Source organism: Talpa occidentalis, unplaced genomic scaffold (assembly GCF_014898055.3).
Source record: "Talpa occidentalis isolate TD23 unplaced genomic scaffold, MPIMG_talOcc4v2.1 talOcc4.3, whole genome shotgun sequence".
Classification (NCBI taxonomy): domain Eukaryota; kingdom Metazoa; phylum Chordata; class Mammalia; order Eulipotyphla; family Talpidae; genus Talpa; species Talpa occidentalis.
The window spans coordinates 126,580,176-126,592,492 of NW_023603184.1; the positions used below are offsets into that span (position 1 = coordinate 126,580,176).

At 34.4% G+C, this 12,317-nt stretch overlaps 1 protein-coding gene across 1 annotated transcript in view; it reads left to right on the top strand.

The window, feature by feature from the left end:
• The window catches only part of PARD3B (par-3 family cell polarity regulator beta), an 882,400-nt gene that overhangs the window by 116,377 nt on the left and 753,706 nt on the right, over positions 1–12,317 (top strand).

The following is a 12,317-nucleotide window of genomic DNA, read 5'->3' on the forward strand; positions in this document are numbered from 1 at the left end:
TCCCTGAATTCTGCTACAACTCAACTCTGGCTTTCATTGCTTTATAATTAGCCATTTCATATGAAACTTATGATCCTAAATAGATTGGAAGCTCCTGGAAGACTTGGACCAAGAGATTTTCATTTTTTAAAGTATATATTAGTAATATCTGGTATAATATCTTACTCAAAGTTGATTCTCAAAGAGTACTTACTGAATTAATGAATGAAAAAGAAACTATTTAATTTTCATGAATGATTCTTTTTTTATTTTTTGATTTCATATTACAAATAATGTATTATTTACCTTCATAACTGCTAAGGAATACTTTCACATCTGTTTTCCCCTTCTGCTTCTCTACAGCAATTTTCCTTTGAAATATTCTAGGTATTTGAATTTTTTTTAATTGAAGAAGGACTTCCTAAAATTTCACAATCTAGCATGTTAATTGAAAAACCAAAAATGATCAGTTCATAAGAACCAGAAGAGTCTCACCTCAGCCTTATCCAAGATCTCCCTATAGGAAGGGTGATTTCATGAACAGTACCCAAGGAATTCATTTGTCCCAGGGAGATGTTCCTTTCAGAGAATTCATTTTAACTCTCTTGGCAGTGAGCTGTTTAATCACAACCCATTTACTAGATACAGAAAGGGCTTTATTATATGTAATCTCTTTTTTAAGAGAACTTTATCAATATTACTAAATAAGGGGAAAATGTGAGATAATCACTTAAAATCCTACCAAAGATTTAGTCCTATTTGGGTCAAGATTTAACTATTCCCTTAATTCACTTTTAATGTGTCTACATGAAGCCTAGTTGGTATTGTTCAGTGGAGTTGATGAGAATTTACACTCTCAATGTTGCCAGAAAAAAAAATGTACTCCTTTTAAAAATATATAAGTGAAAAAGAGGGCATCACATATGTTTCCTGACATTCTCGCAAATCTCATGATTTCTTCAGTTTATATGTCTGCTATGGAAAGAAAGTTCTGCCATACTTTATTTTACCATTTTGTTGTTGTTGTTAGTTTAGATCAGGTAATTATAAGTGAGACTTGTAGATGTTTAGTGACATATAAAACTCACAGAAGATTCTTTGGGACAATATTGAGCTTAGGTGAAATTACAGTTCACCTGTTTTCAAATTGGATACTTAATAATCTCTTGCATTTAGAATATGGAGAGAAGGCAAGTCCAATGAAGCGTGTCTAGATGTACATAACCCTTGGGCTGGAGCTCACATCCCTCAATTCCTAGGAAAAACTCACTGTATAGGAGAGAAATTGCTGTTAAGTATCTTTGATAGTCTGGCTGGGAAGGGTGAATCAAGATAAAGAAAAACAGGAAAAAGAATAACTATAAGAAAGTAAAAATCAAAATCAACAAATAACTATGAACCAGAGACACTCTATGGGGGGCGGGGGGCAGGGAAAGGAGGGATGGGGTCAAAATAAGGGGGTTGCAATTGTATGGGGAATATAAAAATAAAATTTAAATAAAAAAATCAAAAAATAATTAATAAATATTTAAAAACACACCCACACACACAAAAGAAAAACTTAGAATCTGAAAGCAGAGTAGGCTGAGGCCACTTATTTAGAATATGGAAAGGTCATCCAGTGCACTTTAGTAAAGATCGATATTAGAGGCTAAATGGTATTCTAGTTCATGTCAGAGAAGACATCCAAGGAGCTTAGTTGGTTTTCTAAAGAAATTAAATTCACTACTTCTGGTACCAGAATTGGTTTGTCTTTGGTTTTTCCCTCTCTTATTCCTTTAGCCAACACAAAGCTTGGTGTATAAATAGTGTCTCTTTGGGAGGTTTTGTCTGACTGTGCTTTCCATTTGAGCACCTTTCACAGATGAATTGATTTTTCACCACGTGACACTATTTCTATCTACGTTTCATGCAACTGTTATATAGTAGAGAAGTTTTGGAATTTTTTATCTTATGATGCCTAATATCTATGTGAGATTTGTTAAAACAGCAATTACTGGTTATGACAGTTATCTTCAGTTTTTCAGTTTTAAATATCAGTCTGATAATACACGTTCTTTGGGATAACATCTAAGAATTCATAGCATTACACTGTCTCTTCCCTGGCTGCCAAGTCTTTTGACTTAGTTCACCAGTATCAACTGCTAGATATTTTCTTGGATACTAACTGGTCCAGAAGGCCTTTGGAACCTACATATTCTAGATTACTAGAGAGTAATCCTGCAGGCAAGAACTATTGTTGATGTCTATTTTTTAACACTTGAGAAGAAACACAAAAATTGATTGAGTTGCTGTAGATCTCGCGGGTAGTAAGTGGCAGAGTCAGATTCTGGAAACTGGAATTAAAACTGCTGCATTCTATTTTTTCCCTTTTATCATGAGCTAAGCAGTCCATTGGGTGTTTGTATCTATACTTTATAATTGTGAAAATTTGTCTGTCATAAATAAACATGAATTTTGCTTACACAGTTTCCACCATTGTTAAGAAAATACTGGTACTAGAATGATGGAGTATAATAAAATTAATTCAGAATTAGTTTGTCATACATATTAGATAACTCCAACTCTTTGCTTGCAACCTGCATCTAATTTACTGTGAAGGCCTGCCAGTTTCACCGTTGCTTTCTCTTGTATCCCTTTTTCAGGATTCTGATGACTCAATCCAGGTATAATTTAAATTCCAAATGGATTTTGTAGACTATAGTTGGGTCAAACTACTGTATGCAGTTTCATGGGAAGAAAAATCATTCTATGTACCAGTAACTACTTTGAAGATGGATTGCAGAATCTGCACACACATATATACTGTACTGTCCACTGTAGGTACAATGATGATGATTTTTGATGTTTGATACTAACTAAACTTTTTAAATCCTGTAGGGCAAGATAGATATTTTATACTTCAGATCTGTTCTTAGCACCCATTTCAAAGTCTATCACAAATTGATCCCAGTTCACAGGGTGAGCTGTCACTTTTAGGTACTTGATTGTAAAACATCTCAATAGTTACGCAATTTTGTATTAAGTAGAAATGATTTCAGTGCCACACACAAGAGCTATGTAATATTCACTTGTCAGTTTCTCATTGCAATGTATTAAAGGTTCTAAGAAGTCTAAAAACTGATGCTTAATAAGCCATTGCACAGGTTAATATTTACTCACTATATTTTTAAGTCAAGTATGAGAACCTTTGTGTGTTGAATTTTTTAAATGATCATTTTCATTGTCATTATTTCTTGCTTGCAGTTACAATTGCAATATGATACTAAAATACGGCAAAGTATAAATTCTGTTATGTCAATTGAATTGCTCTATAGTTTTGTGGTGGAGTACATAGGGAAACTTTCTTTATCTTTGACTTTGAGTATCAAGGGGCATCATTTGGGAGAAATGCCAGTAGTTCTCAAGGACACTAGTGTGGTTGGGTTGACTCAATGGATTATCTGTGATGTGTGGTACTCAAACATTACATTTCCAATTTAGCTTTACCCCTTATTATGTGTCCTTGGGCAAACTTTTTCATCTGTTCAATTCTCTTTCGTAAAATGCACATCATATTCACTCTTAACATATAGAATTAGCATAGGCAATATATAGATATACCATATAAATTTGTAAGCCCACTATGTTATATACTTTACTGTCATATTAGCAATCTTATTACAGTAGTGCCAATGCATTTTTGACATGTATCTCTTGATATAACCATTGTTTTAAATTTATGTGGTAAAACATCAAATAACTTATTTATAGTACATTTTATTCAAAAATAAACCTCAACAAATTTTTTAAAAACATTATATTCAATATAAAGCTGTTAAATTGCTTCATAGGAAGGTACTTTATAATGACAAATCATTTGGATTAATATATTATCATTTGGGAAATACAAACGTCTGTGACTAGCTTTAAGATGAGAATCCTTTCATCAGCACGTAATTTGGTAATGGAAGAAGTTTTCAGGGATCTTATGTGGTTTTGAAGCAGTGTCTGGATAGCACATTGAATGAACTAGTGACCTAAAACCAGACAGTCTGTCCTAAAGCCCAAATTGCTTTCTGCACACGCTCTGTTGCCCTCTAGTGGACTCCAGGACTACCTAGAAACCAGCTTGCAGGAGATACTCCCTGAAAGCTAATGTGTCCTGCTTCATTCTAAAACAATTTTAGTCATGTCCAACTCTGGCTCAGCTGAGGATAGGAGAACCAGAATTTATGTTTCAACCAGTGGTTGCCATTTCTGTATGGTCACCGCCCATACTTACACTTAACTTTGCTTCTGTGAATTTTAGAATAAAGCAAAAATTTGGCATTTATAAAACTTAAGAGTATGGACTTTGTTGCATCTTCCTGTTTACTGGTGAAAGGTTAATGATTAGTTGTGATGAAGTTGGTAGCTTTTTCAATGTATTGTTGGACAATTTATGTTATTATTATCCTTTACTGAGAATAAGGGATGATAACTTACAAAAACTTCCTGTATTAATTTTTAAGTTCTCACTTTGTCACCAAGACACTTATTTCAAGGAGAGCTGTCCATTCATCCTTGAATTTGAACAAATCAGTCTATGGTGTTCTTGGAGTTTCCTCTTTCAAATTTTTTTCTTTGGCTTATCATTGTGAAGTTTTGAAACATATGAGTGTAAGTTTGGAGAATGTTTCAGAAGTAACGGTATACACCCCTATGGAACAAAAAGCTTACTAGCCCAAAAATCTCATCTCAGTCTTTTAAAGATTATGCTTTGCTTACAGAATTACAAAACTATTGCATCATGTACCAGAAGACACCTCATAAGCATGTGGTCTAGATCCATTGTCTTTCAAAAGAGAAATTTCTGGACTAGTAAGAGTTGATTTCTTTCCTGAGTTCATTTCTGCATTTTTTCCCCTAGGATCCTGACATCTGGTGCAGCCATAACTACTCAATTTAACCACTCTGATTTGGTTTTCTCCATTCAGTTTCTTAATTTTGACCCATAGTATCAGCACCTTCAAATCTCCTAGGCTTGAACTGCAGTTATTTGAAAACTTTAGTTATTTAGGGCCTCCCCTGTGGTGCAGCGGGTTGAGTGCTGTGCTGTAAAGCTGTCCACAGCCTCTGCAGCAGGGGATCGATTTCTGGCCGGCCAGGGAGAAACCCACATGGCATGGCAGACCTCTCCTGCCTTTCCCACTGCTCCCCTCAGCAGTGTCTTCCGTCTGTCTGCCTGTTCTGCTCACCGCTCTGTCTCTGGTGAATTCTCTCACCCTCCGGCGCCTCTGACCTGTACCCCAGTTCTTATACAAATAAATAAATCTTTAAAAAAATAAAAACTTTAGTTATTTAGTAAATCCTGTTCTTTCCTGTCTCATTTCTCTGGTGTATATCCTGTTTTTGCATTTTTGCAGCTACCACATTTAAATCTATAAAATTTCAGACAATGTAATTTAATTGATAAAGAATTGGTGGTTTTCCCTTTAGTCTCCCCCTTACATATCTCTCAACTGTGAGAAGTGCAAGCAGAATGGCTAGGAGTTTGGTTCTGGACAGGCGAAATCATTTATTTCATTTCTTGGTTTCTTGGCTCTGTTATATATGTGACTTTGGACAAATGACTCAACCTCTTTGTCCTTAGTTTCCTCATGAGCACTTGTAGCTAAAAATCGTGCTGATTTTACAGTTTAACACATATAAAGTATTTAGGAAGGTACCTGGCCTCTAATAGATCATCAATAAATATTAGATTATATTATAGTTAATATACCACTATTAATGCAGATTATATTATTCCTTTCAGTGTATACTGGATCAATTCCAAATTTCATAGCCATATATTATATTTGGAAGCTTCAGAATACCTCCAAATGATCTTTTTCAAATTCAGAGTTTTCAAATATTAACAGCATTCAAATTACTGTTCTGACTATCGTTATGTATGGCACCTTCTTGCTCCATAGTATTAATGTTCTTCTTGTCTTGTGTATCCTTGTCTCTACTCCCTGCTTATCCAGGATATATTTTATACTTTATATTTTATGTATATATGTATAAGGTGTATACATATATGTATAAAATATATCTTTTCTATATTTTAGAGAATATATAAGCTCCATGAGGAGAGGATCTTTGATTTGTTCACTGCTTTATTCTAGCTCCTGAAGCCATGTCTGACATTGCTCTTCAGATAATTGTCGGGAAATAATATGAGTGGATGGTTTTATGTTTGTGTGTTTTCAGGTCTTGAGTAGATCTTTTAGCCACTCTAAGCTTCAGTTTTTTGCTTAGTTCAATGAGAGATATCTTTCATGTTGTTGGTAATGTTGAGAAGTTGTATGTGAAAATACAGTGGAAATTATGAAGTACTGCATGTACATGAAGTTTGCATTTATTCCTCTTACTTAATTCTTAGCAATGCTTTAAGATCCAGGTTAAACAGTTGTTTTATTTCCAGGCAAGATTGGCAGACTATTCCTAAGTGAACTTTCTGGGTTTTCAATTTTATAGAAATGAAGTAGTTTATTAAAAAAAAATTACTGCCCAGTAACAATTATCAATTGCCATCTTGAAGATCTTCTTAAAAATGTATTACCATTTAGCTTAAGTCATAGTTTTGTCTCCTCAAATATCTTTGGGAGAATATGTTCCATTATAATTGGGATGATCTTTTAAAATATTTTTTTTTTTTTACATCTGGACTTCTTACCAGTGGTTCAATGGTAGTAAACATGCTTGATTTTAGCTAGTGAAAGAGTTAGACTTAGAACTAAACATTACTAATTTTCCTTCTTTTTCTTCCACCAAACTATGTTTTTTCTTTTCAATAATTCATTAGGAGGCAAGTTTGTGGGCATGTTTCAACCCCAGAGGAGCACTTTGGAATCAATGCTATTGTGACCTTACAATGGCAAAGACAAATGGTGTTGGCAGATAGTAACTTAAACCAAAGTAATCCAGATGATGACCATGTCAAATATGTTTTCCCTGGTGCCTTCTGCAGTTTAGTTGGTTGGCAACTATAGTGTGTGTGTGTGTGTGTGTGTATGTATACAAGAAAATCTATATGCAGGTGTTATGTGTACAGAGAGCATATTTATTTGCTCTGAGTGTACTTGCTTGTTGTACATATCTGTGATTCAAAGGTTTTACCAGAGGTTGGAAAGAAAATAACTTATCTAATTTGATGGTACTATTAATTTAGATAGGCATTTGCATACAATGAAGAGTAAAATGTAAGGAAATGCTTGACACACATGTAAAGCTTCAAGTTTGAAGGGAAAAAGCAAATAGAACTTGAAATTACATTAATGCATTACTTAGAGCTAAAAGTGTAATTCTAAAAAAAATCAATGGACATTTTCACCTTTACAGCAAGACTTTAGCCGTATGTACTTTTATTGGACCCAGTTCTACAAATGTTCTTGCTTATTTTTTCTTCTTTTGAAGCTACTAGTATGTATATATCTATGCCTATATGCCTAAGAGGTATAGGACCCTTATTGTTATTAAAAAATCTATTTTTGACTTACATAACTTAAAATGGCAGTTTCATTAAAATACCTGAAATCATAGCAAATAGAAAACTCTTACAGTTATAAAACATCCTCTCTGAAAAATGTGATGCCTCTGGGTACCAATACAGGCACCCCATCATTGATAAATAATATTTATCTATTACCAGTTTGTATCCACCTGGTGTCTGGTTGAATTCAGCTTTACTGAAGAAATGTTGTAGAGCACTTAGTGGGAGAGCACTGGCTTTGGCAATTTGACTCCAGTTTTTTTGTATTGTTTCAATATCTCTTTAAGTTTTCTCTTTTGTAAGTCAGCTACCCTCTCCTGCTGACCACACTGGGTTAGTAGATGGATTGCATCAACTCTATGGTAACCCCTTCAACCTTGATGTACCAAAATATAGCACTTTTGTTTTAATCCCATGTAACGATAGTCCTGAGGTATTTAAGCAAACATTATTTGTAGGCCAGAAGGGACTTGGTGTATGATGTAAGAACAATGAACTAGGAGATAATAACATAAACAAGTTGGGAAGGAAGGGGACTGGTTATATAGGAAGTACACTTTTCTTGTCATCCAATGAGGTATTTGGAGAGAAGGGATTTCTTTAACCAGTAATGAAAACAATGGTAAGGAATGTAGGAAGAGGTAGGTTACTGAAAGGATTGAATTTATCCTTAGGAATTTAATACATGGAATGAAAGGGTATCAGAACTTCCACCTGTAAACAAGAAAGGAGGCATATAATACATACAAGAACATTTTCCTAGAACTCCAAGATTCAGAAGTCTAGATAATATTTGTACATCTGTGTTCGCAACCTAGATCTTCTTCATTGTTAGTAGCATTTTCTTAAAATAGAAATGAGCTGGATGCTTTTATAAAGCGAGGGATGGCTATGTTTTTGGATAAGGGAGATCTCAAGAAATAACATATAAAGCTATGCAAAGAAAAGCACCTAGTACCTGGGATCCCATAACTAAGAAACAAAAATCATCAGTCTAACAACAGGGACGATGCACTGCTTACCGATGTTTTGGTCAACAGTGGACTGAACTTTGGAGCCTAGGCATGAGGTAGGCCATTTGGGTAATTGCACTTTACTTTGTACAGTGCTAACATCACCTAATGACACATTTATCAAAATGTATTCTTGTCATTGTTATGCATGACTGTACTGACAAATGACCTCTGAAGTTTCAACAAGCAACTATTTAGTTCCTTGCTATTTTCACCAGCAGATATTAGCTATTAAGAAATTGCATAAAGCAAGGCATGTGCCAGACAGTTCATCTTTTATTCTTCTAGTTTTTCTATTTGTAGGAGCTCAGATTCATTTTATATTAATTAGCAATATTGTAAATCAAAAGGACATTTTGAAGCTGCTCTTGAAATCAAACTAACAATTGTAACACTTCTCTGGAAGTACTTGGTCCAAATTCCATTCCATTTACAGGTGTCTTATTAAGTTTTTAGTAAATGAGAATATCTACTTTCCTTAACTTGGGCTTTTAAAATTACAGCCTTTTCAATTCTTATAGGTATATAACGTTCTGTGTAAAAATAAGAGTGTACTTCCCGTCATGAATGTAGATGCTTTACTGAAAGAATTTTGGCAGGATTACTGAACTTTTTATTTACTGCTTTAACTTTTAAAGTTTTCTTTTTAGTGTCTTCCTTTTGATGTTATGAATCAATTTTGAAGGATCAAGTGACATTTCCTTAGCAATAAAAAGAAAAGCCTCCTTGTGCAGACTTTAATCAGAGGAATAAAATAGCATATAATCCTGTTTTTATATAATATCTTTATTAATCTCAATCCAAAGTACTTTACAAGTGAAACACACATGTTTACCCACTAATTAACCATAAACAGCCCAGAAAGATTGTAAAATAATGACTTGAGATGATTCTAAAAGCCTAACAAATTGAAATATGCAGATATATATCTTAAGTTGAAAGATCTAGTATTTCTTAATTGATAATAGGGATAGAATTTGATTTTCCAGATGACTCCCACATTGTCATCATGGCATACCAATTTGAAATGAACTTAATGTGGTGGTACAATGTGATACACTAAATAGCCTTTCTTTAAAATGGACATTTTATAAAGCTCTTGAGTGATTTATTTAAAAAATAGAACTGCCTAGTGTTGCTATGGTAGGAAACTGGGACTTGAGAGGACTCAAAGAGAACCCACAAAATGTCCTCAAATATTTGTTTTAAAGATTTATGCATGCATGCATGCAAGAACCGGGGTACAGGCCAGAGGTGCAGGGCATGAGAGGATTCACCAGAGAAAGAGTGGGGAACAGAATAGGCACACTGACTGAAACACACTGCTGAGGGGAGCAGAGGGCGTGATAGGAGAGGTCTGCTGCGCCTGCCATGTGGGTAGCTTCCTGGCTGTCCAGGAATTGATCTTGTGCTGCAGAGGCTGTGGATAGCTTCACAACGTTGTGCTTAACCTCTTGTGTCACCAGGGAGGACCCCTCAAATATATGGGTAATACTAGAAAAGAAGGAATAAATTCATTCATTGATTGTTGCCCCAAAAAGTTGGACCAATGAACTTTTAAGGCAGTATATTTCAGCTCAATACAGTGAATACCTCTTCAGTGAAGCATGTCTACTTTGTAAAGCAGGAATTCATAATCAATGAGATTATATAGTCAAGTGCTGAGCAAACATTGTCAGGGATTCTTCTTTTAGATAAGGAGTTTGACTAGACTCTCTACTGGCCAACTATTATCATAAGATGCAGACTTTCCAAGCTAGACATCCAGGATTAGCTTCTATACTTGATTGTGGTGTGGTGGTGTTTTATTTGTCTGGCATCCATTTCTACTTTTCCCATATTAGAAGAACTTTAGCTTTGTACCGTTTTGTATCTCCCAGCCCTCAACATGCAGTCTGTGTGGTTTGGGTGGGTAAATCTGGGTAGATCTTCATCTGTGATTTTGATTACTTTGAGAATGGTCATGTGATTCAGCTTGTGCCAACAATGCTCAAAGAGGGGTTTACTGAGGACTTTTGGGAAATTGTTTAATTTCTCTTGTGGGATAGCGATTCTCTGAATTTATTCTGTTTGAGACTTAGGGCAACTTCTGTCATCTAGCTTCCAGCATGAGGTAGAAGACATCATGGAAGGAGAACCAGAATCTTGGAAGTCTTTCGACATGGCCTCCTAGGCAGTCGATTTAGTCAGAGTCAGTTTTGAAGTTCATTTTAATTTGGGACCTATATTAAATGGGCACTATATTTCCTTATATTTAAGTCTGTTTCAGTTGCATTTTTTGTGTGACTCACAGAAGTTTCCCTGTTGTTATCCACTATAATAAGAGTTTTGGCACCATTCCCCCGTTCATTGTAGTTGATGGGGATGTATTTTCTCTCTTTTAGTTTTATACATCTCTAATTTGAAAAGTCTTTTGAATATTATTCATGGTTCTGCCTAGTTACTTAGCTCCTTCCTTTCACAAGTTTTTGGTTTAAGAATTAAGCCCCTAAAGGTTAAAAGCACTTTTCGGTTGTGTGCTTTGTATCACTTTGATTTTATAGGTAAGAACAGTGGAATTTTTCCTTTTGATGATACTTATATTCTTTTATTTTAAGTATTTTATTATCCATTATTATAAATTGAGTTTTTCCTAGAAGGAAATAATTCATGATATTAAACTATTAGATATGTTTGTCATCAACTATCATTAGTTTTTTTTTCAAAAATTATATACTGACAACCAATATTCTAGGTATTAGGGAATCAGAAAGAGTTCTGGTTTGGTCCTTTGTAGATATGTGAGTCATATAGAAAAACACAGAGGCTATTTTCTTCAGGGATTTTTTCTTGATCTACTCATACTAATTTTTATTTTAATAACATGGAAGAAATATTGGGACTAATGTTGAAATAATTTTTAATTAAATGCTATCTTATTTACAACAAGAAACTGGAGATTGTATTGAAAGTAAATAAAGCAAAAACTCAGATATATAGAATTTTCCAGAACTATGGGTGAAACATAATAATTTAAAAAATTGTTCTCCAATAACATGATAATTTGTTTAATACTACAGGTGCCTCTGTGCAGTGAAGGGGATTGAACTATCAGTTTCCCAAACTCATCTAGAAATAAATGCAGCCTTCGGCTTCACATGGTTATTTTCCTCCAATTCCTACCCAAATTGCAAAGACATAGCAAAGTGTTCTTAGTTTATCAGGGGCAGTGCTGAGACCCCAGACAACCCTGGGTCCCTAAATAGGGCCAAATGGATATTTGTCCTTGTCACCAAGGCAACCGGAATGCTAACAACTTGTACATATTGGAAATAGGTTTTGTTATTGTTTTTTAATATATGCTCAGTATATTTCATATCCAGATACTATAAGGACGGTATTCCTTTGTGATATTTAAATCATGGTCATTCTTTTCTAAAGTAGCCACTGACAGAATTCTTTGAGTTAAATGCAGAATTTGCCCTTTTTCTAAAACCCAAGGGAACATTTTGATATATTTAGAAAGATGGGAGGTTAAGTGAGGGAAAATTCAGAAGGATTTGTAAGAACATAGTGTAAGTGTTGGGATTGGGGTACATGACTATAATGGGTTAGAAAAAATAATTTGCAGATTCAGTGTGCGCATGTCTTTGGAAAAAGTATTGTGGTAAATGTCAAAATAAAACTAGCAATGAAGAATAATATGAATAAGAAAGAGATAGAAAAATCATAAAATAATGGCATTTCCTTAGGGAGACCTAATGTCAAAGGCATAAACACTCAAACTATTTAGATGTCTCTTTCCCAAATGGAAATTTCTATTTAAGGAAGTTAAGTATTTAACTGCA